This window comes from Haematobia irritans, chromosome 3, assembly GCF_050003625.1.
Source record: "Haematobia irritans isolate KBUSLIRL chromosome 3, ASM5000362v1, whole genome shotgun sequence".
NCBI classification, from domain to species: domain Eukaryota; kingdom Metazoa; phylum Arthropoda; class Insecta; order Diptera; family Muscidae; genus Haematobia; species Haematobia irritans.
This window is the reverse complement of record NC_134399.1, coordinates 133,139,461-133,161,898: the sequence shown is the minus strand read 5'-3', so window position 1 is coordinate 133,161,898 and position 22,438 is coordinate 133,139,461. Positions and strand designations below refer to the sequence as shown.

The window sequence follows — 22,438 nt, the reverse complement described above, 5'->3', positions numbered from 1 at the left end:
AGTTTCACTTTTACATTAATAATTCCTTAGAGCATACACACACACGCAATCACACTAATACACATACACAACGAAGAAAAAAAACGAAACGTTGAACAAAAATCTTTTCATCAACATGATTGATGGATTAATAAGATTAACACACACACACAGCTACGCTAAAATATTATTATTGACACTAACTTAAGTTGCTTTTTGGTATGTCCGTTTGTTCATTTGTGTTGGCTACAATGGCCACAGCTAAATATTTTCAAGGATTTCCTCCTTTGTAAATGAATTTTCGACAGTCATTTGCGGAATGAACAAAGGCTTTTGGCATGGGTTTGGGGTAGAAGTGTGCACGTGACACGAAATTATCGGGACTCACGAACATTTTTGTGACTCACGCGTGAGTCGTGAGTCACGCTGACGACAACGGCGTGAGTGTGCGTGAGCGTGCTTAACCAACCAAATGTCGTGCGTGATCGTGAGCCACGAAAATAATATCTTCGTGAGTGTGCGTGAGTAACGAATTTCGGAAAAACACGCTCACGAAAATAATCCCGCTTACGAACATAAAATGCTTACGAGTTGAATTCATTTATAATTTTAGTGACATCCTAGGTGGTAAGAGTTTTATAACGCACTCGATTTTAACCATACTCATGTTTTCAGTCAGGTTCTATAGGTAAATCGCTCATAAAATTATTCGTGAGTCACGACATTTTTCGTGAGTCACGATATTTTTCGTGAGTCATGACATTTAAAAGATTTTCGTGCGTGAGTGTGCGTGAGTATAAATTTTCTTTTCGTGAGCGTGCGTGACCGTGAGTTCTACCAAAAAATATCGTGCGTGAGTGTGCGTGAATAAGATTTCTCCGTCGTGAGTGTGCGTGAGCGTGAGCACAATATTACTCACGTGCACACCTCTAGTTTGGGGTGGAGGAGGGGGCAAAGCATATTGGCCTATGCAGAGGACTTAATTAGATTTTTTTCGACGGCCAGCAAATATTGACAAACTGTCGGTCATAAGGACACAAGGTTCGATGCTTGAATGACAACCGGAAAGTAATGAAATTAAAGCAGTAATTATTAACGCTCGCTGATGCTTTACAAGTAATCATTAATGGCTTATGGTTAAAGAGGTGATGGAATTTTAAGGGGGGTTCTGGTGATGGTGAATGGTGAGCCATTCATTAGCAAGAGAATGGAAATATGTTCGACGGAATGCCAATCATATCTACACACAATAAGGTTTTCAATTTTCCATACACCTTCCTTCCCCCGCCCCCTTTGAGAATTGTAAAAAAATTCCATAATTTATTAACCTAGCTAAATTGCCTAGATGGATGTTGGTGATGATGCTGATGTACGGTCCGCATGAGTCATTTTTCGAAAATTGCATTTCAATGTGATTTGGAGTTGGAGACCAATGAACCAACCTCAATTAATGTTACATGCGTCTTGTATTCCCAACCCAAAGTTATACAAGGAAAAAACCAACAAGACCTTCATAAAAACTTTAGCGTTTCATATTCCTCCACAATGCAAAATGCAACGACTCCAATCCATATGAAATCCGGATAAAGAGTCACCTTTTTGTTGCTGTTGTTGAGTGTTGATGTGTTCAGAAAGTATTCGCGCTTTACCTTGCGGCAATCAATAAAATCTTAGTTAATGCTAAACAAAAGACAATTTAATGCACCGACAATTGCATGAAATCAACCAAAGACTCTTGCTAAGCCCTCATGTATAAGTTTTGTTTTTTTCTATAGTCACCTTTAGGTGACACAGTGTTACGAGAAATAAAGTATTGACAAAATTTTCTATAGAAATAAAATTTTGACAAAATTTTCTATAGAAATAGAATTTTAACAAAATTACCTACATAAATAAAAGTTTGAAATTTTTTTCTATAGAAATTAAAATTTGACAAAATTTTTTATAGAAATAGAATTTGGACAAAATTTTTTATGGAAATAAAATTTTGACAAAATTTTCTATAGAAATAGAATTAATTTTTTTTATAGAAATATGTTACAATTTTGACAAAATTTACAATAGAAATAAAATTTTGACAACATTTTCTATAGAAATAAAATTTTTTCAAAATTTCTTATAGAATTAAAATTTAAAGAAAATTTCTATAGAAATAGAATTTTGACAAAATTTTTTATAGAAATAAAATTTTAACAAAATTTTCTATAAAAATAAAATTAAGACAAAATTTGTCCATAGAAAGAAAATTTTGAGAAATTTTCTATAGATATAAAATTTTGACCAAATTTTCTATAGAAATAAAATTTTGACAAAATTTCCTATCGAAATAAAATTTTGACAAAATTTTCTATAGAAATACAATTTTTACAAAATTTTCTATAGAATTAAAATTTTTAGAAAATTTTTAATAGAACTCAAATATTGACAAAATTTTCTAAAGGAATAAATATTTGACAAAATTTTCTATAGAAATAAAATTTTAACAAAAAGTCTATAAAAAAACATAACTAACAAAATTTTCTATAGAAATAAAATTTTGACAAAATTTTCTATAGAAATAAAATTTTAACAAAATTTTCTATAGAAATAAAATTTTGACAAAATTTTCTATAGATTTAAAATTTTGACAAAATTTTCTATAGAAATAAAATTCTAACAAAATTTTATAAAGAAATAAAATTTTAACAAAATTTTCTATAAAATAAAATTTTAACAAAATTTTCTATAAAATAAAATTTTAACAAAATTTTCTATAAAATAAAATTTTAACAAAATTTTCTAAAGAAATAAAATTTTAACAAAATTAAAAAAAATTTAACAAAATTTTCTAAAGAAATAAAATGTTAACAAAATTTTTTATAAAATAAAATTTTAACAAAATTTGCTAAAGAAATAAAATTTTAACAACATTTTTTATAGCAATAAAATTGTAACAAAATTTTCATTAGAAATAAAATTTTCTCATTGTCTATAAAAAAAATGTTTAACAAAATTTCCTATAGAAATAAAATATTGGCAAAATTTTCCATAAAATAACATATTGACAAAGTTTCCTATAGAATTGAAATTTTGACAACATTTTCTATAGATTTAAAATTTTGACAAAATTTTCTATAGACATAAAATTTTGACAGAATATTGTATAGAAATGAAATTTTGACAAAATTTTCTATCAAATAAAATTTGAACAAAATTTTCTAAAGAAATAAAATTTTAGCAAAATTTTGTAAAGAAATAAAGTTTTGACAAAATTTTCTATAGAAATAAAATTTTGTATAGAAATGAAATTTTCACAAAATTTTGTGTAGAAATAACATTTTGACAAAACTTTCTATAAAATAAATTTTTAACAAAATTTTTTTAAGAAATAAAATTTTAGCAAAATTTTTTTAAGAAATAAAGTTTTGACAACATTGTCTATAAAAATCAAATTTTGACAAAATTTGCAAAAGAGATAAAAGTTTGACAAAATTGTCTATAAAATAAAATGTTGACAAAATTTTCGATAGAAATAAAATTAAAAAAAAATTCTAGGGAAATAAAGTATTGATAAAATATAGAAATAAAATTTTGACCAAAATTTCTATAAAAATAAAAATTTAACAAAATTTTCTATATAAATAAAATTTGGACAAAATTTTCTATAGAAATAAAATTTTGACAAAATTTTTTAGAAAATAAAATTTTAACAAAATTTTCTAAAGATATAAAATTTTAACAAAATTTTCTATAAAATAAAATTTTTACAAAATTTTCTATAGAAATGAAATTTTAACAAAATTTTCTATAGAAATAAACTTTTTTCAAAATTTCCTATCCTATAGATAGAATTTTGACAAAATTTTTTATAGAAATAAAATTGAAACAAAATTTGTCCATAGAAATAAAATTTTGAGAAATTTTCTATAGAAATAAAATTTTAACAAAATTTTCTAAAGAACTTATAATATTACATGTTAGCCTGATACCGAAACAGGCAATTGACGTCCAAATGCATTATATCTAATTATACAATTATTTTTCGAGCTTTATGGACAGATATAGATTAAGGAACATGGTTAATAGAGCCATTGAAAAGAAAACGCCAGATACAAATACACGCCTGGACTGTACATGTTTCGGTTCGGGCGAATGAACCTTTCCACAGCTTTTAGTATAGATCTGGCTGGGAGAGATCACTCAATTTTGGGCCCAAAATTGAGTCATCTCTCCCAGCCAGATCTATTCTAAAGGCTGTGGAAAAGTTCATTCGCCCGAACCGAAACATGTACAGTCCAGGCGTGTATAGATTTGTATCTGGCGTTTTCTTTTCAATAGCTCTATTAACCATGTTCCTTAATCTATATCTGTCCATAAAGCTCGAAAAATAATTGTATAATTAGATATTTTCTAAAGAACTAAATTTTAACAAAATGTTCTAAAGATATAAAATTTTAACAAAATTTTCTATAAAATAAAATTTTAACAAAATTTTCTAAAGAAATGAAATTTTAACAAAATTTTCTATAGCAATAAAATTTTAACAAAATTTTCTATAGAAATAAAATTTTGTCATTGTCTATAAAAAATTTTTAACAAAATTTTCTATAGAAATAAAATATTGGCAAAATTTTTCATAAAATAACATTTTCCTATAGAATTGAAATTTTGCAAAATTTTCTATAGATTTAAAATTTTGACAAAATTTTTTATAGAAATAAAATTTTGTATAGAAATGAAATTTTCACAAAATTTTGTATAGAAATGAAATTTTGACAAAATTTTGTGTAGAAATAAAATTTTGACAAAATTTTCTATAAAATAAAATTTTAACAAAATTTTCTAAAGAAATGAAATTTTAGCAAAATTTTCTAAAGAAACAAAGTTTTGACAAAAGTCTCTATAAAAATCAAATTATGACAAAATTTGCAAAAGAAATAAAAGTTTGACAAAATAGTGTATAAAATAAAATGTTGACAAAATATAGAAATAAAATTTTGACAAAATTTTCCAAACAATAAAGTTCTGAAAAATGTTTCTATAGTAATAAAATTTTGACCAAAATTTCTATAAAAATAAAATTTTGACATAATTTTCTAAAGAAAAAAAAAATGTTGACAAAATTTTCTATAGAAATAAAATTTTGAAAAAAATTTCTATAGAACTAAAATTTTAACAATAGAAATAAAATTTTTAGAAAAATTTCGAAAGTTATACAATTTTGACAAAATTTTCTATAGAAATAAAGTTGTGACAAAATTTGCTATAGAAATAAAATTTTTACAAAATTTTATTTAGAAATAAATTTTTGACAAACTTTTCAAAAGAAATAAAAGTTTGCCAAAATTGTCTAAAAATAAAATTTTGACAAAATTTTCGATAGAAATAAAAGTTTGACAAAATTGTCTATAAAAATAAAATTTTGACAAAATTTTATTTAGAAATAAAATTTTAAAAAATTTTATTTAGAAATAAAATTTTAAAAAATTTTATTTAGAAATAAAATTAAAAAAGAAATTCTAGAGAAATAAAGTATTGACAAAAATTTCTATAGAAATAAAATTTTGACAACATCTTCTACAAAAATAAAATTTTGACATAATTTTCTATAGAAATAGAATTTTGACAATTGTCTATAAAAATAAAATTTTGACAAATACATAAATTTCAAAGTATTTTTGTTTATGTGTTTGTTTGTATGTTCCGAGTAAGCTCGGAAACGGCTGAATTTCACAAGAGATAAAATTTCGACAAAATTTTGTATAGAAATAAAATTTTGACAAAATTTTCTATAGAAATAAAGTTTTGACAAAATTTTCTATAGAAATAAAATATTGACAAAATTTTCTATAGAAATACAATTTTGACAAAATTGTCTATAAAAATAAAATTTTGACAAATTTTTATTTAGAAATAAACTGTTGACAAAATTTTCAAAAGAAATAAAATTTTGACAAAATTATCTAAAAATAAAATTTTGACAAAATTTTCTGTAGAAATATAATTTTGACAAAATTGTCTATACAAATAAAATTGTGACAAAATTTTATTTAGAAATAAAAATTTAAAAAATTTTATTTAGAATTAAAAAAAAAATCTAGAGAAATAAAGTATTGACAAAATTTTCTATAGAAATAAAATTTTGACAAAATTTTCAATAGAAATAAAATTTTGACAAACTTTTCAATAGAAATAAAATTTTTACAAAATTTTCTACAAAAATACAATTTTTACAAAATTTTCTACAAAAATACAATTTTGACATAATTTTCTATAGAAATAAAATTTTGACAACATCTAAACATAAAATTCAAAGTATGGTTGTTTATTTGTTTGTTTGTATGTTCCGAGTAAGCTCGGAAACGGCTGAACCGATTTACTTGAAACTTTCGGAGATCGTTGGGCCGGTCAAGTGGTGAAAATACGGTACCTCATTTTTTGATATCTGGTCGCGGAGGGGGGACATCCCCGTTGTTGACCGATTTGCTTGAAGGTTGGTGAAGGTTTGAGTTGGCATCTAGAACAAGATCCGCTACTTTATTTTTCGATAGTTGGTCGCGGAGGGATACTCCCTCCATGATTTACTTGAGATTTACAGAGAACATGCGGTGAGGTTATGCAATTAATATGGGATGCCTGATGTGTTCATATTTAGACGGGGAGGGGGAGGTCTTCCCCTTGCCCGACTTTTTGAAAATTGGAACAGAATTATCCGATTTGCTTGAAATTTTCAGGGAAGGTTAAAGGGGCATCTAGACAAAAAACGGCTACTTTTTTTCTATATTTGGTCGGGGAGACGGACTGCCCATTAGCCCGACCTTTTTTTTTAAAGTACAGTGAAAACAAAACTAAAATTCTCCGACTGAAATTTTACGGAGAACCGGGTGAGGTCATGAAATTTATATCAGGTTCCTAATTTTTTAATATTTGGTCGGGGAAAAATAAAAGGGCATAAGGAGACATCCGCTTCTTTTTTAGGAAAAAAAGAGAAACAATTAAACTTTTCCGATTTACTTGAAATTTACATAGGACCTGGGGACACGTTATGAAATTAATATTGGATACCGGATTTAGTGACATTAGGACGGGAAGGGGGGCCTCCCCTTGCCTTGGTTTTTGAAAATTGGGGTTATAATTTGCTTGACATTTTCTTGGCCGTCTACAAAAGATACGCTACATCAGTTTTCGATATTTGGTTGGGGAAGGGGAACCTCCTCTAAAACTGAAAAAAAAAATTCTCAAGTTTTCTTCAAATTTACAAAAGCCGAGGGGGAAGGTTATGGAATATGGTGTACATTTTGTTTGGGAGGGGAGGGAACCTTCTCCTTTCCCCACACTTGAAGGAACGTTTGTAGATTTTTTTTGGACTTTTCAGAAAAGGTTAAGTGTGCTCTCCACTTCTGTGTTTGTAGATATTTTATCGGGGAAGTGACGTCCCTTTAAAAATAGAGCAAAATATAACCTTCTCCGACCTACTACAGGGTACATGATTTTTCGATATCTGGTTGGATAGTGAAATAAACTTTGTCGATGCACTTGGAATTTATAGGGACCGTCGAGTAGTTTGCATAAGCGTAGGAAGGCCTCTGGGGAGGGAGCTGAGACCCCCCAGAAAAATTTTAGCCCCCCCAGAATTTGAAAACCTATTTACGATTTTACATTTTTATAAAAATTAATATAGTATATACTCGTACAACGCACAAAGTTTCACTAAAGACTTTCATGCACAATCGAATTTATTTCATAAATATCAGACTTCTACCACAACCCAAGTATGTGGTAGAAGTCTGATATTTATGAAATAAAGCTGTGGTTGAACTTATGATTTAGTTGAATAAAAAATAGTAATTGATATTAAAACTATTCTTTCATAAATAAATATCTTAATAATGCTGCAAAAAGGCGTCGCCAAAAAAGAAGTGAAAATTTTCTTTTTGGGTCTGGAAGTGGTACAAAATTGGCGGAGAAGCGATGAATGTAATATGAACTTGTCATAGAACGAATGTCCACCGTTTCAAAAACCGTTGCAATGAATTTGCATCACTTCTTAAGGTGTGATCTGAATTCAGTGTTTTGAATGTGAATTAAAAATTTTGTGATATTTTCCCAAATAAATAATTTTTATACTTTTTTTATGATTTTTAATGCATTCTAACGCTTGTTTGAAACGTTTTTTCAAATATTATCGATTTTTCTATAATGGATTTAGCATTTTTGTGGCAAAATTTGAATAATTTGTACCATTTTATTTATTCTTACTCTTTTTTTAAACTATTTGAAAAAAGAAAACAAAAAATTACGCATTAAAATATAAAAAAATGACGTAAAAAAACTTCCTGTGTAGTCAGTTAACTTCTTTGTGAAGAAGTTTTTGGAAGTGCTATTAAAGTTGTGCCTTTAGAACAACTCCCAATTTTTTGCTGGGAAAAGTGTGGAACTACCCTACGGGAAATGGATCAACCACAGAACTGGTACAGACTAGTCCCTGGTGTGTATGGACCAGTCCCAGTTCTGATCAAAACGTATAGAAGGGACCGTCCACTTTAACATGGGTTCGTCATTGACGGAGTAAACTTACATTTTAGGACGCGTCTTGGACTCATCCCAAAGGACACGTCCTGGGACAATTTAGCAGGAGCAACCCATAAACAGGTCCTCAGGAACCAGTCTCGTACAAACTCTTAGAAATCTCTTTCAATTTGGGCTCCTAATCGAACCCGAAATGAAAAAAAAAAACTTTTGAAATATATCGAACCAGTACCAGTTCTGTGATAGGTCCGTCAGTGGCAATTGGCACCAATTTCCCGTATGGCACTTTTAGTTGCTTTATTATAAATTGATTGTCGAGTTATTTTGATGTCTATTTTTTATTCAATTTTATGGAATAAAACATTAGTTGAACCTATAAGTTCAGTCTATAAACCTATAAGTTCAGTCTATAAAGTTTTAGCTAGGGGGGCATAGTCCCCCCTAGGAAAATTGTCTAGCTACGCTAATGGTAGTTTGTGAATTTAATATAGAGTACGTGATTTTCCAATATCTGGTCGGGGTGGTGTGAAGGTGGGAAAATGGTTCCTTTTGTCCGATTTTTTGAAAATTAAAAGTAGAGGGTTGTCCTTAAATGAGAACTCGGTACATAATTTTATGATTTTTGCACAGGCTTCGGCAAGACTTTTTAAGTTATTAGCATAACCCGACGCGCTTCGCAGAGCCTTCCAAAACATATTTGTTAAGACGGACCGTTTTACGTCAGCATATTCGCCGTATTTCTGTATATAACACATAGATGGCGTCGCTAGTATTAAATGCATATTATTTTTATATATTACTAACCTTCAAATGATTCGTGTCAAAATTTGACGTCTGTAAGTCAATTAGTTTGTGAGATAGAGCGTTTTTGTGAAGCAACTTTTGTTATTGTGAAAAAAATGGAAAAAAAGGAACTTCGTGTTTTGATAAAATACTGTTTTCTGAAGGGAAAAAATATTGTGGAAGCAAAAACTTGGCTTGATAATGAGTTTCCGGACTCTGCCCCAGGGAAACCAACATTAATTGATTGGTATGCAAAATTCAAGCATGGTGAAATGAGCACGGAGGACGGTGAACGCAGTGGACGCCCGAAAGAGGTGGTTACCGACGAAAACATCAAAAAAAATCTATAAAATGATTTTGAATGACCGTAAAATGAAGTTGATCGAGATAGCAGAGGCCTTAAAGATATCAAAGGAACGTGTTGGTCATATCATTCATCAATATTTGGATATGCGGAAGCTCTGTGCAAAATGGGTGCCGCGCGAGCTCACATTTGACCAAAAACAACAACGTGTTGATGATTCTGAGCGATGTTTGCAACTGTTAATTCGTAACATAATACACCCGAGTTTTTCCGTCGATATGTGACAATGGTTGAAACATGGCTCCATCACTACACTCCTGTGTCCAATCGACAGTCGGCTGAGTGGACAGCGACCGGTGAACCGTGGAAAGACTCAAAAGTCCGCTGGCAAAGTAATGGCCTCTGTTTTTTGGGATGCGCATGGAATAATTTTTATCGATTATCTTGAGAAGGGAAAAACCATCAACAGTGACTATTATATGGCGTTATTGGAGCGTTTGAAGGTCGAAATCGCGGTAAAACGGCCCCATATGAAGAAGAAAAAAATGTTGTTCCACCAAGACAACGCACCGTGCCACAAGTCATTGAGAACGATGGCAACACTTCATGAATTGGGCTTCGAATTGCTTCCCCACCCACCGTATTCTCCAGATCTGGCCCCCAGCGACTTTTTCTTGTTCTCAGCCCTCAAAAGGATGCTCGCGGGGAAAAAATTTGGCTGCAATGAAGAGGTGATCGCCGAAACTGAGGCCTATTTTGAGGCAAAACCGAAGGTGTACTACCAAAATGTTATCAAAAAATTGGAAGGTCGTTATAATCCTTGTATCGCTCTTGAAGGGAACTATGTTGAATAGTAAAAACGAATTTTGACAAAAAAATTAAAATTTTCTATAGAAATAAAATTATGACAAACTTTTCTATAGTATTAACCAATTTAGTCCCTAATATTCTAGCGATTTATTGCAGCTCAATGGGTTTATTTACCAAGGATTTTTGAATGGTTTCCAAACACTGTTCCTACTACACACTTCTTCCTATCGACATATAAAATCCAACAAATATACAACTAGCATATGAAAAGCGTAACATTGCATACAAATAAGTAGAACTAAGTCTATATAAAAGAAGCACGAATTCATAAGGTAGACAAACGGACAGAGTTGAACTACTGCTTCAAGTCAGTGCATAAGATCAGACCGTGGCACGTATGTGAAGTTCCATGCCACAGAAACCACACACACACATCGTTCATAAGATAGATTAAAAACATCTTAAAAGTTAACAAACTTCAGGTTGCAATAGTCAAACGTGTAAGTGCAGTAGATGGATTGGACGGACGGACGGACGGACGAACGGACGGATGGACGGACAAAAGAACCCACAAATGTAGAGGTAGTCATGGCAAAGATTTAACAGAAAACAATTCTCCTTTTTTCTCAATCTTACATAAATAAATGGAGGTGGGTTATACTATGTCGTAGTTCCTTCAAAGACATCCAACAATGAAAGAGAAGCCCACAGATCCAAAAGAAAGACCTTAAAAATAAACTTTGCTGCCACAAAAGTTTAATATTGGCACGCGTGCATTTTGAGCAGTCAGACTTGGAGTGCAACATCAACGTCAACCACATTTAGCAGTAGCATGCAGTCTGGGTACAAAAGGTTCAAGCCAAGTCTGAGTATGGTAGCATTGATGCATATATGAGACATGGAGAGATGGACGGACGGATTTCAGGGCAACTTCCATCTCAGTACACTGGTGGAAAAAATTGGTGGGGTTGTTTTCTCTCAACCCACTAAGAAAACCATGTTACAAATTGGCAATATTGAGAAGTTCGAGCCGAGATGTGTATGTAGATTTGACAGGACAAGGAAGAGTTTCCAGATGATCTTCAGCATACTATAGTGACATTGCAATTGTCAAACAATTTTCCAAGTGTAAACTTATTTGATAGTCAACTCTATTCATTTCGCCATCCGTCCTTCTTTCAGTCCACATCTTATGCGTCGTTCTTCTTGTTATTGCTGTCACTGTTTCCCCTGCACCAGTACCACCAACATCATCTCTTCATTGTGATAGGGTTGGGCTGGTTGAAGTTTTGCGTAAATGCGTCAAAATACAGGTAGTCACGATTCATGGAACATTTTTATGAGGCAGCTTCACAACAAGAGAAGAGAAAACTAAAAATAAAAAATAAAATACCGGCAAGTATGTAGTAGCAAGATGTATTTCTTCTATAACTCCCATGGTCGATGTTGTGGGATTCCCCACCTCGTTCCGGTGGCCATTGCACAAATAATAATAATCGTATAATCGCCCAGTTGCTGCAAGATATTCAAGATCTTTGTATTCCAACAAGTGAAGTGCTCAAAGGTGCCTAGCACATGCACAAGCTTCTTCATGGGGTACTTCTTCATGTTGTCAAAGACAGACTGTTGCTTGCTTGCTTGGTCTTGGTTGGAAGTTGGAATCATGAAAAACAAATCGACCGTTTGGGAGGGGTGGGGGTGATGAAAAAAGTTAAACAAATGGAAAAGAATTTGCAATTATTATTGGTGTTTGTCTAGGGCTTAGTTCTACATGGATTGCATGTAACCATAATGCCATGTTTGTTGATTGTCGAGCTGTTGGAGTAGGTATGGATAGCTTTATGAGACCGACTAGATGAGATATCATTAGTCATAGACATTTAAAACTCCATCGATTACTCATTGCTTGTTGCACAAAATGTATGCAATTGAAATATGACATTATTTAAGGATGAGATCAGCAAAACGTCGAAGTAGAATTTCGATGGCGAGGTGATAATTAGTGTTCTAATCATAGATGAAGAGTTACATAATTGAAATTTTGTGAATTTTTGTGAAGAGGGCTCATATGAAATGAAGTGACGCATTGGTAACTTGAGTAAAGTATACGAAGAGTTGTGAGGCAACCACACTTGTAGTCAGTAGAAAATTTAGTAAAGTATTACCCATCACCTCTTTAAGATTTCCTATCTCAGTGACAACTCGCATTCCATATCACTATGGCTATGGTCACACTAGGCAAATGAGTGTCAAACATTTTTCAAGAACCATTTTCCAAATATCTGAATATGGTTTTTATATCCTCCACCATGGGATGGGCCGTATATTAACTTTGTCATTCCGTTTGTTACACATCGAAATAGTGCTCTAAGACCCCATAAAGTATATATATTCTGGGTCGTGGTGAAACTCTGAGTCGATCTAAGCATATCCGTCCGTCTGTTGAAATCACGCTAACTTCCGAACAAAACTAGCTATCGACCTGAAACTTGGCACAAGTAGTTGTTATTGATGTAGGTCGAATGGTATTGCAAATGGGCCATAGCGGTTCACTTTTACGTATAGCCCCCATATAAACGGACCCCCAAATTTGGCTTGTAGAGCCTCTAAGAGAAGCCAATTTCATCCGATCCGGCTGGAAGTTGATACATGGTGTTAATATATGTTCTCTAACAACCATGCAAAAATTGGTCCTCATCGATTCATAGTTAGATATAGCCCCCATATAAACCGATCCTCAGATTTACCTTGCGGAGCCTGTAAGAGAAGCCAATTTCATCCGATCCGGCTGAAATTTGGTACATGGTGTTAGTATATGGTCTCTAACAACCATGCAAAAATTGGTCCACATCGGTTCATAATTATATATAGCCCCCATAGGTTAGGTTAGTGGTGAACTTCTCTCTTATCACTGAGTGCTGCCAGATTCCATGTTAAGCTCAATGACAAGGGACCTCCTTTTTATAGCCGAGTCCGAACGGCTTTCCACATTGCAGTGAAACCACTTAGAGAAGCTTCGAAACCCTCAGAAATGTCACCAGCATTACTGAGGTGGGTAATCCACCGCTGAAAAACTTTTGGTGTTCGGTCGAAGCAGGAATCGAACCCACGACCTTATGTATGCAAGGCGGGCATGCTAACCATTGCACCACGGTGGCTCCCCCCATATAAATCGATCCTCCGATTTGGCTTTCGGAGCCTCTAAGAGAAGCAAATTTCATCCGAACCGGCTGAAATTTGGTACATGGTGTAAGTATATAGTCTCAAACACTATGCAAAAATTGGTCCACATCGGTTCATAATTGTATATAGCTCCCATGTAAAGTGATCCCCATATTTCAATTCTGGCTCTTTTATTACCGCGCAAAAGTCCATATCGGTTCGTAATTATTGGTAGACTTGGTGAAGGGTACATAAGATTCGGCCTGGCCGAACTTATGGCCGTATATGCTTGTTGAAAAATAATCCTACCATGATGTTATATATCCAACATGAACTAAATAGGATTTCTGGTTTGGCTGTGGCGACGGATTCTTTTTTGACATTTTCAATCTCACTTCTGCTAGAAGGACTCAGTTTATCAACACGATTTTAGTTTTCCAAGGACTTCTCAATTCCCATGGAGTCCTTAGTACTCATAGGAGATCTCAGTTTTCAAATGAGACCTCCGTTTTCAAAAGGGACCTCAGTTCTTTTGAGTGACCTCAGTTCTCCACGAATACCTCAGTTCTTTTGAGTGACCTCAGTTCTCCACGATTATCTCAGTTCTCCAGAGAGACCTCAGTAGTCAAAGTGGACCTCAGTTTAACAGAAGGACACCAGTTCTCAAAAATTACCGCATTTCTCCAAGCATATCTCAGTTCTCCGAGGCTACCACAGTTATCCAAACAGAACAACTGGCCGAAGATCTGAAGGTGAGCCAATGACTCAGGATAGAACTTGATACATTAAGTACCTGACCTTTCCAGGACCACTCACTACAGATGTCCAATGGGATATTAGATCTCCAAGGATACCACTGTTTCCCAAAGAGACCTCTGTTCTCCAAGGATACCTTAGATCTCCAAGGGTACATAAGATTCGGCCTGGCCGAACTTATGGCCGTATATGCTTGTTGAAAAATAATCCTACCATGATGTTATATATCCAACATGAACTAATTATGATTTCTGGTTTGGCTGTGGCGACGGATTCTTTTTTGACATTTTCAATCTCACTTCTGCTAGAAGGACTCAGTTTGTCAATACGATTTTAGTTTTCCAAGGACTCCTCAGTTCCCATGGAGTCCTTAGTACTCATAGGAGATCTCAGTTTTCAAATGAGACCTCCGTTTTCAAAAGGGACCTCAGTTCTTTTGAGTGACCTCAGTTCTCCACGAATATCTCAGTTCTTTTGAGTGACCTCAGTTCTCCACGAATATCTCAGTTCTCCAGAGAGACCTCAGTAGTCAAAGTGGACCTCAGTTTAACAGAAGGACACCAGTTCTAAAAAATTACCGCATTTCTCCAAGCATATCTCAGTTCTCCGAGGCTACCACAGTTATCCAAACAGAACAACTGGCCGAAGATCTGAAGGTGAGCCAATGACTCAGGATAGAACTTGATACATTAAGTACCTGACCTTTCCAGGACCACTCACTACAGATGTCCAATGGGATATTAGATCTCCAAGGATACCTCTGTTCTCCAAGGATACATTAGATCTCCAAGGAGATCTCGGTTTCCTAAAGAGACTTCAGTTCTCCAAGTAGAGCTCAGTTTCCGAAGGAAACTTCAGTTCTCATAGGGGGACTCAATACTCCAGGAAGTCTCTCCCTCAAGACCCCGATTCTCTGCTAGAAAAATTCAGTTTATCAACACGATTTTAGTTTTCCAAGGACTCCTCAGTTCTCAAGGAGCCCTTACTACCCATAGGAGATCTCAGTTTTCAAAGGGGGCCTCCGTTTTCAAAAGGGACCTCAGTTCTTTTGAGTGACCTCAGATCTCCAAGAATAGCTCAGTTCTCCAAAGTAGACCTCAAGTCTATAAAGTGGACCTCAGTTCTACAGAAGGACCCCAGTTCTCAAAAATTACCGCATTTCTCCAAGCAAATCTCAGTTCTCCGAGGCTACCACAGCTATCCAAACAGAACAACTGGCCGAAGATCTGATGGAGATCCAAGGATAGAACTTGATACATTCATTACTTGACCTTTCCAGGACCACTCACTACAGATATCCAATGGTATATTAGATCACCATGGATACCAATGTCAATCCCAAAGAGACCTCTGTTCTCCAAGGATACCTTAGATCTCCAAGGAGACCTCGGTTTCCTAAAGAGACTTCAGTTCTCCAAGGAAAAATAAGTTTCCGAAGAACACCTCAGTTCTCATAGGGAGACTCGGTACTCCAGCGAGTCCTCAGTTCCCTCACAAGATCTCAGTTTGCAAAGTGGACCTCCGTTTTTAAAAGGGACCTCAGTTCCCCAATGATCTCTCAGTTATCCCATAAGTAGCTTGAGTAAGGTATACGAGGAGTTGTGAGGAAACCACCCTTGTGGCCCATTGAAAATCATCTCTTTAGGTCTGCATTTAGATTCCCCATCTTTGTGACAACTCGCATTCCATAAATCTATGTCCTCCTTAAATATCTGCTCAAAAACACCCATCTCATATAAGCGATTTTCAAAAGGGTACAAAAAAAGCAAAACTACCAGAAAAATGAAGACTCAATCCATTATAAAGAAAATGACAGAAACCATATAAATTTCTAGACAGGCTAATAAATTTTAGCCAACATAGTCATAACAAATGACCGAAGATGGCTGAAGGAGAGCCAATGACTAAAGATAGAACTGGATGCATTCATTCACTGACCTTTCATAGACCACTCACAAAAGGAGTCTTTAAGACTAGACACTGGTGGTTAACAACGTTGTACTTACGCGCATGTGCAACTGGAATAAAGGGAACGGAAATACTTTTGTCACCTTACAATACCAGAGAAAAAATGCAATATGCCAAGGGCTGCGAACATGTAAAAGCGACCAGTGATCATATTCGAACGAAGCGTCTGACAAAAATTTATGACAACATTTTAATAAATGTTAAATTGTTGTGGAAGATGCCAAACCTACAGGAGGAGTCTTATCAATGACATAATGTTGTGGCACCTGAAGCTATCGAACCCAGTTAACAACTTGGTGACAGTTTTTTCTTCCTTAGTCAACATGACAAATGGAATTTTCCGAAGCCACAATGATATTGTCTTACAAAATGAAAAGTTATTTGTGTTCTCGAAAACGTTCTTTCCATTTGTACAGTATTTGTCGAATTTATGAATTTAGTCTCCTCCGAATTCAGTTGCCTAGGTACTTCTCCTAAAAAGAGGATATCTTTTTGTAGTGTATTTTCGAGATCCTCTATTGTATTTTCGACGTAATTCTCCAGTGAAGGTGTTTGATAGATATGCTGTAATACCTAATACTCAGATGTATTATAGGGACCTCCTTTTTATAGCCGAGTCCGAACGACGTTCCACATTGCAGTGAAATCATTGTTAGAGAAGTTTTGAAACACTCAGAAATGTCACCAGCATTACTGAGGTGGGATAATCCTCATCCTAAATGTTTTTATGACCATAAAACTGGCAAAGTTATTTCAGAACTGCAAAGGACTCCAGTTTTTTATGCAAAAAGATTTAAATATTGCACAAGTACCCCATTTCTAGAACGTGGCCCCATTTCCCCAAAAGGACCTCAGTTCTGAAAGGAGAAATTTATTTAGGTATCCACTAGGATTTCCATGTGAGTGTATTTCCTAAGACAAGGCCTTGGTTTTCCATGTAGACGTTTGTTCTCCAAGTATTCCTCGCTTCTCCAATGAAACATATGTCCTCTAAGGAGACATTGATTTTCCTTGGTGTACCGAGTGTATCGAACATTGTATCCTTCTCCAAGAAATCTTATTTTCTTAAGGCAGACCGGAGAAATCGTCAGAGTTTCCAAGGAAATCTAAGTTTTTCTCAGATTTCCTGGTAGACCTCAGTTCTCCAAGGAAACGAAATTTCTCAAAGGAGATTTCATATCTTCAAGGAGACCACAGTTCTCCAAGATGCTGCAATGCTGTAAACACATCTCATTTCTCCAAGGAAACATAAGTTCTCCAAGAAGACCTCATTTCTCCAAGGAAACCACTTCTCTATGGAGACCTAATTTTTCTAGGGAAATCTCGGTTCTCGAGGCAGATCCAAGGAGACCTCATTTCCACTTTTCCATGGAGGTCTCAGTTATCCAAGGTGACATTAAATCTCTTAGGGGATTTTGGTTATCCAAGGAAATCTCTGTTCCCCAAAGAGAACTCGGTTTCGTAAGGAGACCTCAGCTCTCCAAAGAGAGCTTAGTCATCGAAGGATACCTCAGTTCTAATCGTGGGACTCAGTACTCTAGAGAGTCCTCAGTTTCCAAGAAGAGCCCGGTTCTCCAAGCAGACCCCATATTAACAAGGAAAACTCAATTTTCATAAGAGACACGGTTCTGCAAGCAGAACTCAGTTGACCAATGTAATCTCCGTTCTCCAAGGGAACCTCTGTATTCCGGGAACCTCATTTCTCCATGGAAACCTCGGTTCTCGAGGCAGATCCAAGCAGACATCAGTTCCACATCCCCATGGAGGTCTCAGTTATCCAAGGTGACATGAAATCTCTTAGGAGATTTTGGTTCTGCAAGGAAATCTCTGTTCCCCAAAGAGAACTCGGTTTCGTAAGGAGACCTAAGCTCTCCAAAGCGATCTTAGTCATCGAAGGATACCTCAGTTCTAATCGTGGGACTCAGTACTCTAGAGAGTCCTCAGTTCTCCAAGAAGAGCCCGGTTCTCCAAGCAGACCCCATATGAACAAGGAAAGCTCAATTTTCATAAGAGACACGGTTCTGTAAGCAGAACTCAGTTGACCAATGTAATCTCCGATCTCCAAGGGAACCTCTGTACTCCGGGAACCTCATTTCTCCATGGAAACCTCGGTTCTCGAGGCAGATCTAAGGATACCTCAGTTCCACTTTTCCATGGAGGTCTCAGTTATCCAAGGTGACATTAAATCTCTTAGGGGGTTTTGGTTGTCCAAGGAGATCGGTGTTCCCCAAAGAGAACTCGGTTTCGTAAGGATACCTCAGCTCTCCAAAGAGAGCTTAGTCATCGAAGGATACCTCAGTTATCATCGTGGGGCTCAGTATTCCTCATGTTAACAAAGAACAGCGTTGCCAGTATTGGGGATTTTTCTCCAAATCGGGGATATTTTTTGGTGGATGGGGACAACACTTTCAATTTAGGGACTTGGGGATTTGATAGGGAATTTCCACAAACTTGAGGATTTTTGTGTGGAAAATATGGGTTATAGTAAATTCTTTACTTCCATATGCTTAAAAAGGCTTAAACAAGTACAGAGAATTTCCAAAATAAAAAAAAAATACCTCCCCTTTATTCCAATGCATTTATTAGGGCGTTCATGAACTACTTTACATTTTACTCTGTTTCCTAAGAAATTTTTTACTATTGTGAAATTATTTCGTAAGGACTCATCTGCGTACATCACTGATTTTAAAAATATATCCAATACATAAAGAATAGAGTTCATATCGGGACAACAACCCCTTTTGGTCGATCACCCAATTTTATTTCTTGACTATTGAGAACTAAGTTTTGATTCATAAATAAACATGTTGACCGAACTCAACTCAACATGTCGAGTATTTAGAAGATGACTTACATAAGATGACTCTTTATACCAATAATTAACTCTGATGAGGGCTTCTATCGGATGATATTTTGAGCACCCGCCTCCTGGTTTTGTGTTTTGAAATCTTTAACTTTTTGTAACTCGCAAACTGGTATAACAAAAATTTGCCCAATTTTTAAAATTTTACGGATTGTCTACAGCAGAGTCTATTCCGTTACTTTTTTTTTCAAAAAACTTTCCAAAAATTTATTGGGGATTTTTGTGGGGAATTTTAAATTAAATTGGGGATTTTTGGGGATGAAAGCGTTCCATTTTGGGGACAATAGCCCGGAAAATACTGGCAACACTGACAAGGAAAACTCAATTCTCATAGGAGACACGGTTCTGCAAGCAGAACTCAGTTGACCAATGTAATCTCCGTTCTTCAAGGGAACCTCTGTACTCCGAGGATGCCTCAGTTTTCCAAGAAGACCTTAGTTTTCAAAGGGGATCTCAGTTGTCCAAGGATATCTCTGTTCTTGGAAGGGGATTTCTATTCTTTCGAGAGACCTCAGTTCTCCAAGAATTCCTTAGTTCTCCAAGGATATCTCAGTTCTTCAAAGGGGATCTCTGTTCTATAGAGAGACCTCAGTTCTCCAAGGAGACCTCAGTTTTCTCTAGAGACTCCTCAGTTCTTCAAGGATATTTCCGTTCCATGGATACCTCAGATCTCCAAGTAGACCACCGTCTCGAACGGATCTCTAACTTCTCCACAGAGGTTCCATTTTTTCAAGAAGGCCTTAGTTCTCCAAGTTAATTTCGGTTTGCCAAGGAGATCTCAGTTCTCCAAATGAACCTTAGCTCTCCAAAGACTTCTGTAACGAGGCCAGAGTTCACCAAAAATCACTGTATGATGAGTTGATAAAGGCAAAGTCTACAATCAAAACTTTTCCTCGGGAGGATCTGCCAAAAAATGTGCCTACCAGAAATATTGAGATTCGAGTGTAATTCTTAGTGAGTTTAGCGAACTCTCTGAATTTATTTGGGTAAAGGGATAATAGTCTCGCTGCAAGTATAGGATGCTACTATGCTTACAAAATACAATCGCGGCATTGATCAGTTCGATTAGGGAACAAGATGAAAAGATGTCTATAAACTTGCAGCCCAAAGTCCAAAAACCCTTGCAGACTGCTTACGATAATACGATTTTCCAGATCCGCCAGTAATCTAAAGCTATATACCCCCAACATTTGCTTACGTCTTGCACAAAATGCAGCTACGAGAACAGATACGAGATAATTCTGTCAGTCACTGCTTGTAGTTCCGCCGGAGTAATTCCATCAGATCCGGAGGATTTAAATGGTCCGATTAGAATCCATCTTATTCTAGATTCCGATACAATTTTGGTCGATAGGTAATGACCGTTGAACATCTATGGTATTGCCAAAAGATAATTCACCAGTCTGACTTCTAGGAAAATATATGTCCAATAGTACCTTCAGTGTCTTCTCGTTGGACGTTTTCCAATGATCCTCCGATGTTCTTATGAAACCCAGAGCTTTCAATAAAGTTGACTAGTTCATGCAATGTCGGCTCAGTAGACCTGCCATTCGAGTAAGCAAGTTGTCATTTCGAGAATCGATGCTAGTCCTAAGAAGGAATGAGAATAAGCTGATTGGTCGGAAATCCTTAGCACTCGAGCGAAAAGCTTTTCCCCCTATAGGTATGAAAACGATTTTTGTTTTCCTTCATTTTCCTGGAATATATGCTAAGTTGATTCAGCCTTTAGATAAAGCCGACAACCACGGTATAATTCTGTCAGTCACAGCTTGTAATTCCGCCGGAGTAATTCCATCAGGTCCGGGGGATATGAAAGGTCCAAAACTAGTTAGAGCCCTTCGAATAAGCATGTTAAAGGGTGATACGGTCAAAATTTGGTCAATATAAACTTGACGTATTTCTTTCAATTTTGCATTTAAACAACCTCAACACCCCTCATTTTGAAGGTGTGTGTGTGTAGAATGTTGCTCCTATTTTGATTTTGGAATTTTGCCGTCCAAGCAAGAAGAGCAGGGTATCCAAATTTTGCTCGCGCATCGCGAAAATCCGAGCTACTCGCACGCAAATCTGGCAAAATCGCTAAAAGTTGCCAAATCAACCGTTACAAATGTAATTGGAGTGTTTGGGGAACGTTTGTCGACAGCCAGGAAGTCTGGATCGGGGGGAAATCGAGAACCGGAAGCCGCTGAGACGACAAAGAGAGTTGCCGGTAGTTTCAAGCGAAACCATAACCTCTCTCTCCGAGATTCCGCAAATAAGCTGGGTGTATCGTCTACAACCGTGCATCGAGCCAAAAAACGAGCCGGACTATCGACTTACAAGAAGGTAGTGACGACGGCCAAAACGCGATCCCGGAGGCTGTACACGACGATGCTGACGAAGTTTGACTGCGTGGTAATGGACGACGAAACCTACGTCAAAGCCGAGTACAAGCAGCTTCCGGGACAGGAGTTTCATACGGCAAAAGGAAGGGGAAAGGTAGCAGATATTTTCAAGCACATAAAACTGTCAAAGTTCGCAAAGAAATATCTGGTTTGGCAAGCCATCTGTACCTGTGGCTTGAAAAGTAGCATTTTCATAGCTTCCGGGACTGTCAACCAAGAAATTTACGTGAAAGAGTGTTTGAATAAACGTCTGCTGCCTTTCCTGAAGAAACACGGTTGTTCCGTACTGTTTTGGCCGGATTTGGCATCTTGCCATTACGGTAAAATGGCCATGGAGTGGTACGCCGCCAACAACGTGCAGGTGGTTCACAAGGACAAGAACCCTCCCAACACGCCAGAGCTCCGCCCAATTGAGAAATACTGGGCTATTGTCAAGCGGAACCTAAAGAAGACCAAAAAAACTGCTAAGGACGAGCAGCAGTCAAGGCAAACTGGCTTTCTGCGGCGAAGAAGGTGGACAAGGTGGCTGTACAAAATCTGATGGCAGGTGTCAAGCGTGAGGCCCGGCAATTCGGATTTGGAAAAGCGAAAGCCTAACTGAATATTTTTCCTGAATTTTATACTAATTGAACTTGAAAAAGAAATTTAATTTGATTTTTTAAATAAACGATTTCACCGATTTACACGCGTTTTCCCTTGACCAAATTTTGCCCGTATCACCCTTTATTTTTTTCGAGAGCAATGTTGAATCGATGCTAGTTCTAAGATACACACATCTATCATCATCTCCAGAGTCTTGGGAAAGAATGAGGATAAGCTGATTGGTCGGAAATTTTTCACACTCAAGCGAAAGGTTTTTTTCCCGCTTTAGGTATGAAACCAAGGGATAATTCTCTCAGTCATTGCTTGTAATTTCACCGG

At 35.6% G+C, this 22,438-nt stretch overlaps 1 long non-coding RNA gene across 1 annotated transcript in view; it reads right to left on the bottom strand.

Moving 5' to 3' along the window:
• The window catches only part of LOC142228772 (uncharacterized), a 212,051-nt gene that overhangs the window by 180 nt on the left and 189,433 nt on the right, over positions 1–22,438 (bottom strand). The window lies entirely within an intron of this gene.